Here is a 14,012-nt window from a genome sequence, read left to right as displayed (position 1 = left end):
GAGAGCACAGTTCCATGTGGCGCTCCGGTGCTGCTGATCACAGTGTCAGAGAGGCAGTTCTTCAGTCTGACGAACTGTGGTCGCTCGGTCAGGTAATCTGTAATCCAGGTTGCCAGGTGAGCGTCCACACCCATCTACAAGAGCTTGTCTCCCAGTCTGAGGGGTTGGATGGTGTTAAAAGCACTTGAGAAATCAAAGAACATGATTCTCACAGCACTTTTCCCCTTGTCTAGGTGAGAATGTGTCCTGTGTAAAAGATAAGTGATGGCATCGTCCACGCCCACTTTCTCCTGGTATGCAAACTGTAACAGGTCTAGTGCATGGCGTACCTGGGGTCTGAGCATACCTAAGACTAGTTGCTCCATTGTTTTCATCACATGTGATGTTAGAGCGACAGGCCTGAAGTCATTAAGCTCACTGGTGTGTGGTTTCTTGGGAACGGGGGTGAGACATGATGTCTTCCACAGTGTTGGAACTTGTCCGAGACGTAGACTCCAGTTGAAGATGTGCTTCAGTGGCTCCCCCAGTTCAGCAGCACAGGCCTTGAGCAGCCTTGGACACAGTCTGTCAGGCCCAGCTGCCTTACGAGGATGGAGTTTTCTTAAAAGATAACTTACTTGGTCCGCTGAAATGATGGGGGGGATGAGGGGAGTGGAGGGTGAGGAGGAGGAGGGGTGCTTCTGTGAGGGTTGTCATGTGGCTAGAGACTGATGGCCATTGGCTGAAGCCATTGTTGTCGCACTGCTCATGGTCACCATGTGGGGGAGAGGTGCAATAGCCTGATCAGCAGTGATGATGGAGGGGGGGAAGGGAGGGGAGGGGGGCAGCATCTGAGGTCTGTGTGTCTGTTGGCTGTTGACTGAGGTCGTTGTCACCTCTTTGTTCGTGGTAGCCATGTGGGGGAGGGGTGCAATATCAAGTGATGGTGGGGGTGAGTGTTGCCCTGGTACTGAGGTGGGGTGGGAGCTGAGGGATGGGCAATCGAACCTGTTGTAAAAGTGGTTCAGCTGGTTCGCCCTGTCCAGGTCTCCCTCCACAGAGCTGCTGCTCTTAAGGCCAGTGATAGATTTCATACAGTCCCACACCTCCTTCATGTTGTTGTCTTGCAGCTTATGTTCCAGTTTCCTTCTGTAGTCCTCCTTAGCCTCTTTCAGCTTAATCTTGAGTTCCCCCTGTACTCGCCTCAGCTCTGCCATGTCCCCCTCCTTAAACGCCATCTTTTTCCTATTGAGAAGAGTGTTGACATTACTGGTTATCCAAGGCTTGTTATTTGGATAGCAGCGTACAGTCCTTGTGGGAACAACAATGTCCATACAGAAGTTCAGATAGTCAGTAGTGCAATGTGTGACCTCCTCTAAGTCCTCTCCATTCAGTAGCACACTCCAGTCAGTGGACTCAAAGCAGTCTCTCAAAGCCTCATCCGCTTCAGGTGTCCACTTCAGGTTAAACTTTTGGCTTGTACATTGGCTGCAAATGAATGAGGTTCAGAAAATCTCAGGACTGCTCCAGCCCTGAGTGCACCTGGAGCCACGGCAGCAATCCACCTGGTTCCTCTATCTCCATTTTCATGTGAGCTGGGTGCCTGCTGAGGCAGTTCAGTTTCTGACTGTTCAGTTTCAACACCGGATTCACCCAGGGAGAGACGGCCCAGCGTCTTTTCACCCCAACCTGAGGGCAGAGGTCAGTTGCAGATCATGCCATAGAGTTTAGAATTTTAGCCACAGAAAGCCACTGGGAAGCATTAACCACCATCTTTTATCAAAGGGCTAAGAGAATCTCTCAAGGATAACAAGGGTAACAAACAAAACCTGAAGTACGCCAGCAACAACCTAGCCACCACTTCCATGATGACACCCTAGCAACCACCTTAGCAACCAACATGATTACCCTAGCAACCAACCTAGCAACCACTTTTTATAGCATAGTAACCACTATAATTTCCCTAGCAACACCCTAGCAACCACCTCAAGTACCCTGGCAACAACCTAGCAACCACTTCCAAAATGTCAACCTAGCAACCACCTTAGCAACCAACATGAATACCCTAGCAACCAATCTAGCAACCACTTTTTATAGCATAGGGACCCCTATAATTACCCTAGCAACACCCAAACAACCATTTGAAGTACCCTAGCAACAACTTAGCAACAGCTTCCAAACACTTCCAAAATGTCAACCTAGCAACAAACTTAGCAACCAACATGATTACTCTAGCAACCAACCTAGCAACCACTTTTTATAGCATGGTAACCACTATAATTACCCTAGCAACTCCTTAGCAACCAACATGATTACCCATAGCCTTCCCTAAGATAACTTTTGTCTCTACAGTCACTGAAGCAACCTTAAATTTGATAAGATTGCTACTTTTTGTCCTGAAATAAAAAACACATTCCACCGGCAAGTTTCCAAGAGGTGCATATTTTCTAAAAAAAAGATAGCTTTAACATATATAAATTTGAAAAAGAAATCCTGTGGTAAAAATATTAGTTGTAACACATCTTCTGATATACATTTATAGCAAAAATATACATTTAACACTTGACAGTATCGACATAAGAGTGACATAACACTGTCATGAACATATGACACTGTCATGACACATGAACCCTAACTCTAACCCTAACCCTCAAGGATACATACCACTTCCTCACTAGGCTTTGACCCATAGCAGTCCCACACTACACTTACCTCTTCACCTTAGACGTAGATAGCCTGTATACCAATATCAACACTCCCATCAGCTTACAAGCAGTCCACAACACTTTTCAAAAATACCCAGACCCCCACAGACCTGACACCATCCTCCTACAACTTTTAGAAATCTGCCTTACCCATAATGATTTAACTTTGACAATAAACTTTACTTACAAGTACATGGGACTGCTATGGGTCAACACTTCGCACCATCCTATGCCAACATATACATGGGTGAGTGGGAGCAGGCTGCCTCCAACCCACTTTCGTTACCTGGATGACATAATTGGAGCTTGGCCACACCCCTTACAGGATTTTAACACCTTCCTAGACACACTAAACTCACATCACCCATCCATATCACTCAAGGCCACAATTGACCCACACCAAATTAATTTCTTAGACACCACTATTTTTTTCACCCCCATTTCACCCACACATAACATTTTCAGTTCCAAAATTTATTTTAAACCCACAGATACTCACTAACTTTTGCACAAACACAGCAATCACCCCAAACACACGTTTAGGTCCATAGTCAAATCACAAACATCCGCTTTCATCGTATCTGCTCCTTCCCCACAGACTTCCATCATGCCATAAAACTATTGTTTCAAGCCCTCCGTAAGAGGCATTACCCTAAACGTTTCCTCCGCCACAGTAAAAAATTGGCCTTGCTCCCACTCACTCATACACCCCAAACACTTCCCTATCATCCACTCCCACACCAGGCTCTTCTTCTAACCCCAACCCTAATCCTAACCATAACTTAGTTACTTGTTATGATAAAAAACGAATGACACTTAATGACAGAAGCGTTATGCCATAAATGTTTATGACTCGTTTATGACACGTTCATGACGGTGTCATGTCTCCGCGGAAAAAAAGAATATGCAACTTTCTGGTCCCGGTCCAAACAAATCTGGATGTGACTCAGCGGAAGTATCCAAGCGCGCCTCGAAAATGTAGTCAGATTTTAGTTTCTAAGAAGACTGCAAAACGGACTCCGACTTGGCTTTGTTGCTGTTGAAATTGTAAGTAGCCTACCCTTGGGTGAACTTAGTTTTTGTAATGTGTTTTGATGGTCTCTTGAACAATGTGTTTTCTCGACCGTTTTTTTTTTGTGAGCCCTGTATGTGTTTAGCTTGGTTTCTTGATGGCTAGCTCAAAATAAAAGTCAGCAACCACTTCCACAGTTAAAACCTAGCAACCAATATAGCAACCAATGAGATTAACCTAGCAACCAGCATAGCAATGACCACAACTAAGTTAACAACAGCCTATCAACCACCTCAAGTACCCTAGCAACAACCTATCAACTACTTCTACGATGACAACCTAGCAACCAACATAATTACCCTAGCAGCCAGCATAGCAACCACCATAACTACCCTAGCAACAACCTCAAGTACCCTAGCAACCCTGACCCCAACCCTTTTCCCCAAATGCAATAAGTTACCATCATTATACTGTATATTTGATACCTGGATGACATCTTTGGCCTGAGGAGCCACACCGAGGGTGAGTTCCTTGAGTGTATTGAAGTCCTCAACCAACATCATACTTCTATTATTATTCTAGTAAAGTACAACCTGCAACCTGAGAAATTAGAGTTTTTAGATATGGAAGTATACATCATTGAAATGGGGAGAATACCCTTGGAACAAGGGTTTATTTTAAGCCAATCGACACTCAGGTGCTTTTGCATAAGTCAAGCTACCATCCTCAACATACCTATAGGGGTATTGTTAAATCACAGTTTATTAGATTTAACAGAATTTGTACAGTGCCTGAAAACGTCGAGTTGGCTACCAAAACCCTGTTCAGGGCCCTCGAATTGAGGGGGTATAATAGTAGGACCTTTCTCAGAGACATCAACCCAACGAGAGAGAGACCCAACGGCTCTTCGAGCAAGGTTTTAAACCTAAAAGGGAGAATAACACACAAAGAGAGAAACATCTTGTCCCCTTTGTCTCAACTTTCTCCCCTACTTCCCGAACTCTGAATTCAAAGATTAAAGCTCACACATCATTGTCAACTCTGTTCTCAATAATCTATGCAGAAGTAGCAGAATTAGAATGAGAATTAGAATTAACAGAATTGACAACATTAACATTGGCGATTATGACATCACAGTAGGGCCATTAAGCAATTAGAATCCTCTGCCAGGTGATCAGGCCACCTGCAGCAACTGCCACTCTCAGGCTTTAAGCATACAATCTGGCTCTCTTAAGACTACACATCCTGTTCAACTGTTTCCTCTGCCCACAACTGTTTCAAAATAAAAGTCAGCAACCACTTCCACAGTCACAACCTAGCAACCAATGAGATTAACCTAGCAACCAGCATAGCAATGACCACAACTAAGTTAGCAACAGCTTAGCAACCACCTCAAGTACCCTAGCAACAACCTATCAACTACTTCCACGATGACAACCTAGCAACCACCATAACTACCCTAGCAACAGCCTAGCAACCACCTCAGTACAGCCTAGCAACCTCTTCCACAGTTACAACATAACAACCAATATAGGAACCAATGAGATTAACCTAGCAACCAGCATAGTAACCTCCAAATCTAACCTAGCAACAGCCTAGCAATGACCTCAAGTACCCTAGCAACAACCTGTCAACCACTTCCACAATGACAACCTAGCAACCAACATAGCAGCCACCATAACTATACTAGCAACAGCCTAGAAACCACCTCACCGCAAAAAAATGTGTGAATATGATTATCTAAACTGAGGTTTGTATCATATACTGTATTGAAATGAAAAAATAATAGTCTACATTTCAGTCAAACACAGCAGCCAAATAAAACATAAAAATACATTTTAGACTATAGACTTTATAGATTTTATAGAGTTATATCTGATTGTTTTCAAGGAGCTGTAGCCTATTGTTGAGATAAGACAATACCAAAATAAAATAAAACAGTGCTTAAGACAATCTTGGCCTTTTCTCAGATAGCCTACAAGAACAAAATAGGCCTAGCCTACATATCAATGAACTGGGCCTGTTTTGTTCCAAGTTTGAGTGAATATGAACAAAATATTAATAATGTGTGCATCGTTTTAGCAGCAAGGGCCAAATTATTCTTTAACATTAAGGAAATCCCTTCATCAAACGTAAGGCTACTCTACAGACTATCGTTGCCGTTTAGGAATGCTATAGTAAGTGTTTAATTTAGCTGGATTTTGAAAACAAAAGAGTAAAACTGTCAAAGAAACGACCGAAAAGCGAGGTTGTCACGTGCTTAAGTTGCAGTAGATGTATGGGTAATGAAGTCCTTTGACAACTTTGGGCAATGAGTGTAGCCCAAAACGAACTTCATTACCCACAAATCCGTGCCACGTGTAGTTTCAAAACAGGAAGTGGGATGAACGCGCTGCTTGCAACGTAAATGAGAGTCTGAGCGGGCAGAAAAGGTTGTGAATTGATTCGTAACAAGTAAATCGATATAACGACCGGTTCATTTCAGTTTTATTCCGATACGGGGCTTCACATATCGATGTAGCCGTATCTTACACGTTAAAAACGGATACCGATATGTATCGGTTAATCTTTACACCCCTAATGGATAGCATAGCTAACATTTAACATTTTTAGCATAACTGCTAGCAAACATTAGCTGAGTTAGCTGAGTAACATGGTTAACATAGTTAGCATTGCTAACATAGTTAGCATAACTGCTACAAAACATTAGCTAGTTACTGAGTAATATGGTTAGCATAGTTAGCATTGCTATCATAGTTAACATTGTTAGCATAACTGCTAGCAAACATTAGCTGAGTAAATAAGTAATACTGTTAGCACAGTTAACGGTAGCGAAAAACATAATTGAATCATAGATGAGACAAACAACGTTGAATTCATTTACACCTATCGACATATTAGACCTCACTTCCACAATTTCCTCATCAAAATCTACAACTAGTCTACTAGATCCTATTCCTACCCATCTTCTGAAGACTGCTCTCCCTTTCTTGGATAATGCTTTGCTCCAGGTAAGTTATCTGCTATTAAGCCATCCCTTAAAAAACCTACCCTTGACCCTAACAACCTGGCCAACTATAGGCCTATATCTAATCTCCCTTTTTTGTCAAAAATACTAGAAAAAATAGTGTCCAAACAAACTGGTGCCTTCTATGCATATGCATACAATTCAAGAATTATATCAGACTGGTTTCAGAGCTCACCACAGTACTGAATCAGCCTTAGTTAAAGTTTTGAATGACCTCCTCATCGCTGCCGATAATGGACATATATCAATATTGGTCCTCCTGGACTTCAGTGCTGCCTTTGACACCATAGACCATGACATACTACTCCACAGACTTGAACATTTGATAGGCATTAAAGACTCAGCACTCGCTTGGTTTAGATCATACCTTTCTAACTGCAGACAATTTGTACAGGTTCACAATAAACCATCTACCTAGACTATGGTAAAATATGGGGTGCCTCAAGGCTCAGTACTAAGGCCCCTGTTAATTTCTCTCTATATGCTTCCCCTAGGCTCTGAAATTAGGAAACATGGCATTAAATTTCATTCTTATGCAGACGATACACAACTATACCTTCCCATAAAACCTGACGAATTAACTCCGTTAGCCAAACTTGACACATGTATAAGAGACATAAAGTACGGTGGCGCATTGCATTCACATAATAATAATAAAAAAATCAGGTTAGTATCTCATAATTACGAGATATTATCTCATAATTATGAGATAAGGATAGGATCCGTGCTGAGGATATTAACAGCCTTTCAATAAAAGCAAGCACATATTTATTACGTAGGCCTATTTCCTACTTTGAATGATTTCCTACTCTGAGAGATTAACATGTCTGAGTGGCATAAAAAAGACTGTCAAATCGCCTACAACCCCAAGGGCAACAAATTGTTGCACGGTCACACAGTCATAACCAGTAGGTGGAGGTAGCCTACTGCCTAAGCGCTAGTCATTCATGTCATTGGCGTGCGTGTGACAAGCTAGATGGTATGCGCTGTTTATGCTATTTTGTGCAGCTACTTCAAGTATCGTTCAAGTGGCATTGATGAGTTAAACATTCACGTGTTTTTCCTACACGGTATTATATGAGAAAAACATTAGCATTTGAAAATTTGAACAGTCAGTTGTAAACAAAGAACTCTTCTTATGTAACCCTTTCGTAAATGGACTGAAGTTTGCTCTAAATATCTTCTTCTATCGATTATGCTAACCTTTAGCATTTCTATGGGATTTCTCATTTACATTAGCAATAAGCTAACACATTTGTTTCTATTCTGTAACTGGCCTACATGGTTGCTCTTAAACAAACATCGAAGGAAATAACTGAGATGCACTGTACTCTGTTGGTCTGCTTAGGTTTACAGTGAAGGTTTGTTAGGTTTGGTTCAGACTTTCTCTTAGGAAGCTGTTAGGCCTTAGCTAGATTGACCATGTCAATGGCACACACACAATTGGGGCAGAATTGGAAATGTGTCATCATAGGCTATTTTCTCGTAATTACAAGATAATTATCTCGTAATTATGAGATAATGATCTCGTAATTATGAGATACTATCTCGTAATTACAAGAAAATTATCGCATAATTACGAGATAACCTGATTTTTATTTTTTATTTTTTGTGAATGCAATGCGCCACCGTAATAAAGACATGGATGACAAATAATTTCCTGCCTTTGAACTCCGATAAAACAGTCATGGTTTTAGGTCCTAAAAAGATTATAGATATCCTATCCTCATCACAGGCTACATTTGCTGATCTTCGACTATCCTCATCCACAAGTGTTAAAAATCTAGGAGTTACAATTGACCAAGACCTATCACTAAATAATCACATAAAACAGATTACCAAAACTTAATTTTATCATTTAAGGAACATTTCAAAGATCAGGAATTCTTTATCCTTACCAGACGCTGAGAAATTAATCCATGCTTTTGTCACCTCAAGGGTTGATTATTGCAGTGCTCTATACGCTGGCTGCAATAACACATGTCTAAAGAGCATCTCATACAAAATGCAGCTGCTCGCACACTCACTAGAACTAAAAAATATGAACATATATCCCCTATCCTGGCATCCCTACACTGGCTGCCTGTTAAAAGTCGCATTGACTTCAAAATATTACTTCTAACATACAAAGCCATTAATGGCCAGGCACTAGAATATATTAAAGATCTCCTAGTCCCATATAACCCACCCAGACCGCTACGATCACAGAATACTGGCCTTCTTGTAATTCCAAGAATCTCAAAATCTACAGTAGGAGGCAGAGCTTTCAGCTATCGCGCACCCCTCCTCTGGAATAATCTCCCTTCTTCAATTCGACTAGCAGACACCCTCCCTATTTTTAAGTCTAGACTTAAAACATACCTCTTTACTGCCTCCCATAGTTAGGTATGGTGCGGTGTGGAACTTAGATAGATAGATAGATAGATAGATAGATAGATACTTTATTGATCCCCAAGGGGAAATTGACCGTTCGCAAAAGCCACACCTCCTAGTTATTGTTACTACGCCCGTCAAACTCAAAACGGAGTTGTCTAGAAATTCAATGGTACAGTAGCTGTTAAGACTCTGTAAAAGTTACAGCACAAGAGGCTCTTTTAGAGAGCCACAGACCTAAATTAATTTACAATCATTTACAATCCGTTGAAAGACTGCAGTATGACATGAAGACACATGTATAAAAACTCATATCTAGCTTTGTTGGGTGACGAACTTAAATGGGAGGCGAGTGTGATTCACTGATATTAGCTGTGCTAGATAGACTTGCATGCATGTTACAAGGACACTGGGCCATTCATGTAAGGAACATGGTGCTGCCAAAAAAACGGAAACATAGCCAACATTGCAGAGCCACTTCAACTTTATTATTATATGGTGAATAAATGTTACACTACTGGGCACAGCCCCATGCATCTCTGACGTGACGAAGCTAGCACGTTATTAGCAGCGGTTAGCTAACTATGCTAACGTTAGTTATCTACAAATCTCCTCCAAGCATAGTTAGCATGATAGCATGTTAGCATGATAGTTAGCATGTTTAGCAAAACTGCTAAAAATGATTAGCTAAGTTAGCTAAGTCACATGGTTAGCATAGTTAGCATGCTAGTTAGCATTTTTAGCAAAACTGCTAAAAATGATTAGCTAAGTTAGCTAAGTAACATGGTTATTATAGTTAGCATGCTAGCATGTTAGCATGCTAGTTAGCATAGTTAGCAAAACTGTTAAAAATTATTAGCTAAGTAACATAGTTAGCATGCTAACATAGTTAGCATGTTAGCATGCTAATTAGCCATTTTAGCAAAAAAACTTGGTTAACATTATTATCTTTGACAACATAGTAGCATAACTGCTAGCAAACATTAGGGCCATTCCAACTGTTATCGTCAATTATCTACCTAAATAATTTAACTATTTAAATTATCCACCTATTTAACCGTTCAATCATTCCAACTATATTAAACCTTATCTACCAAGCAAATCATTTAACTATATAAACTATCCACCTATTTAACTGTTCAGTCATTCCAACTATATTAAACCTCATCTACCTAGTTCAGTCATTCCAACTATATTAAACCTCATCTACCTAGTTCAGTCATTTGAACTATATTAAACCTCATCATGTTGGTTGCCAATTAGCACATCATCTGTTTTAACAATATATTTCACACCATATGTTTTGCATTTTCATGTACTGGTAATTCCTTGGAATTACGTTTTCTAATTCTTATTCTTCTTCTTCTAACGCACTTAATGCAGCTTCAACCGTTTAACGTAGAAACTTCATTCAAACTATATTATGTAGGTCTTACTTAGGACATGGGTGCTATGCATTTTTCAGCTTTGTAACTTTTATACTTTTTATAATATAATATTTTACTGTTAAACTACTGAACTTTTTAACTGTTTAGCCATTGTAACTGTTACTTGTCATCAACTATGACTCCTACCCACTGTAGCTAGTTAGCTAAGTTAGCTAAGTAACATGGTTAGCATAGGTAGCATGCTACCATGCTAGTTAGCATTTTTAGTAAAACTGCTTAAAATGATGCTTAAAATGATTAGCTAAGTTAGCTAAGTCACATGGTTAGCATAGTTAGCATGCTAGTTAGCATTTTTAACAAAACTACTAAAAATGATTAGCAAAGTAACATGGTTAACATTGTTAGCATGCTAGCATGTTAGCATGCTAGTTAGCACAGTTAGCATAACTGCTAAAAATGATTAGCTAAATTAGCTAAGTAACATGGTTAGCATAGTTAGCATGCTAGTTAGAATAGTTAGCATACCTACTAAAATGATTAGCTAAGTTAGCTAAGTCACATGGTTAGCATACTTAACATGTTAGCATGCTAGTTAGCATAACTACTAAATATGAAAACATTAGCTAAGTTAACTAAGTTAAGTAACTTGGTTAACATTATTATCTTATTATAACTGCTAGCAAACATTAGAGCCATTCCAACTGTAAGTTATAATCAATTATCTACCTAAATAATTTAACCATTTAAATTATCCACCTATTTAACCGTTCAATCATTCCAACTATATTAAACCTTATCTACCAAGCAAATCATTTAACTATATAAACTATCCACCTATTTAACTGTTCAGTCATTCCAACTATATTAAACCTCATCTACCTAGTTCAGTCATTTGAACTATATTAAACCTCATCATGTTGGTTGCCAATTAGCACATCATCTGTTTTAACAATATATTTCACACCATATGTTTTGCATTTTCATGCACTGGTAATTCCCTGGAATTGCGTTTTCTAGTTAGAGTGCATGAAAATGCACTCTACTGTTATCCGATTTCTTCTTATTATTCTTCTTCTAACGCTTTTTGTGCGTTTAATGCGGCTTCAACCGTTTAACGTAGAAACTTCATTCAAACTGCGTTGCGTAGGTCTTACTTATGTGACTTCAGCTATGTATTTTTCAACTTTGTAACTTTTATACTTTTTAAACTATTAATTAAAAACTACTAAAATTTCCCCATTGACTTAACATTAGATTATGACATCACAATAGCAATTAGAATCCTATGCCAGGTGTTCAGGCCACCTGGAGCCACTGTCTCAGGCTTTAAGCATACAATATGGCTGTATTAAGACTGCAGATCCTGTTCAACTGCTTCCTGTGCCCACAACTGTTTCAAATTAAAAGTCCCTTTAAACTATCCAACTTTTAAACTGTTCAACTGTTCAACTGTTGTAACTGTCAGTCAACTTTGACTCCCATCAACTGTATCCTCTGCCTTCAACTGTTTCATAATCATTCTATTAAGACTACACATTCTGTTCAACTGTTTCCTCTCTCCACAACTGTTTCAAAATAAAAGTCCTCGCTACAATAATTCCCTATTAAATAATTTAACCATTTAAACTATCCACATATTAAACTGTTTAGTCATTCCAACTATATTAAACCTCATCTACCTAGCAAATAATTTAACCATTTAAACTATCCACCTATTTAACTGCCCAGTCATTCCAACTATATTAAACCTCATCTACCTAGAAAATAACTTAACCTTTTAAACTATCCACATATTTAACTTTTCAGTCATTCCAACTATATTAAACCTCATCTAGGCTACCTAGTTCAGTCAATCCAACTATATTAAACCTCATCTGCCTAGCAAATAATTTAACCTTGTAAACTATCAACCTATTTAACTGTTCAGTCATTGCAACTATATTAAACCTCATCTACCTAGTTCAGTCATTCCAACTATATTAAACCTCATCTACCTAGTAAATAATTTAACCTTTTAAACTATCCACCTATTTAACTGTTCAGTCATTCCAACTATATTAAACCTCATCCATCTAGTAAATAATTTAACATTTTCAAAATAAAAGTCCTCACTAGCTAGTTAGCTAGTTAACATTATTAACATTGTTAACATTTTAGCAAAACTGCTAAAAATGATTAGCGAAGTTAGCTGAGGCACATGGTTAGCATAGTTAGCATGTTAATATGGTTAACATAGTTAGCATTTTTAGTAAAACTGCTAAAAATGACTAGCTAAGTTAGCTAAGTCACATGGTTAGCATAGTTAGCATTTTTTTCAAAACTACTAGAAAACATGAGCTAAGTTAACTAAGTAACTTGGTCAAAATAATTAGCTTTGTTAGCATAACTGCTAGCAAACATTAGAGTCATTCCAACTGTCAGTTATCGTCAACGATCTACCTATATAGAGCCTTTAAACTTTTTGTCTACCAACACGCATTAAACTATCAGTATGTCAACAACCTTTAAACTATCTACATATAACTTTCAACATTCATTAAACTATCTGTCTATTAAACTATCTGTCTATTAACAACTGTTAAACTATCTACATTCAACTTTTAAACTGTCTAGGTCTAAACTATCAACTTTTTATTAAGCTATGCTATGTCTGTCCTAGCTTCATTTTCATGCACTCGTAATTCCCTGGAATTACATTCTCTAGTTACAGTGCATGAAAATGCACTGTACTGTTCTTCCTAGGCTTCTTCTTATTACAGTGCATGAAAATGCACTGTACTGTTCTTCCAAGGCATTTTATTATTATTCTTCTTCTAACGCACTTAATGCAGCTTCAACCGTTTAACGTAGAAACTTCATTCAAACTATGTTACGTAGGTCTTACTTAGGACATGGGTGGTATGTATTTTTCATCTTTGTAACTTTTATACTTTTTAAACTATTAAAAACTAATCAAAATTTCCCCATAGACTTAACGTGGGCTGATGACATCACAATAGAGCCGTTAAGCAATTAGAATCCTATGGCAGGTGTTCCGGCCACCTGCATCAACTGCCAGTCTCAGGCTTTAAGCATACAAACTGGCCCTATTAAGACTACACACCCTATTCAACTGCTTCCTCTGCCAAAAACTGTTTCAAAATAAAAGTCCTCACTACAATATGTCACTGTTAAACAATTTAACCCTTTAAACTACTGAACTTTTTAACTGTTCAGCCATTGTAACTGTTACTTGTCATCAACTATGACTCCTACCCACTGTAGCTAGTTAGCATGGTTAGCATGTTAACATTGCTAACATTTTAAACAAAACTGCTAAAAATGATTAGCTAAGTTAGCTAAGTAACATGGTTAGCATAGTTAGCATGTTAGCATGCTAGTTAGCATTTTTAACAAAACTGCTAAAAATGATTAGCTAAGTTAGCTAAGTAACATGGTTAGCATAATTAGCATGCTAACATGCTAGTTAGTATAGTTAGCATAACTGCTAAAAATGATTAACTAAGTTAGCTAAGTAACATGGTTAG

This window comes from Alosa alosa, chromosome 6, assembly GCF_017589495.1.
Source record: "Alosa alosa isolate M-15738 ecotype Scorff River chromosome 6, AALO_Geno_1.1, whole genome shotgun sequence".
In the NCBI taxonomy this organism is placed as follows: domain Eukaryota; kingdom Metazoa; phylum Chordata; class Actinopteri; order Clupeiformes; family Clupeidae; genus Alosa; species Alosa alosa.
The sequence above is the reverse complement of the archived record's forward strand: the minus strand, read 5'-3'. Positions refer to the sequence as shown.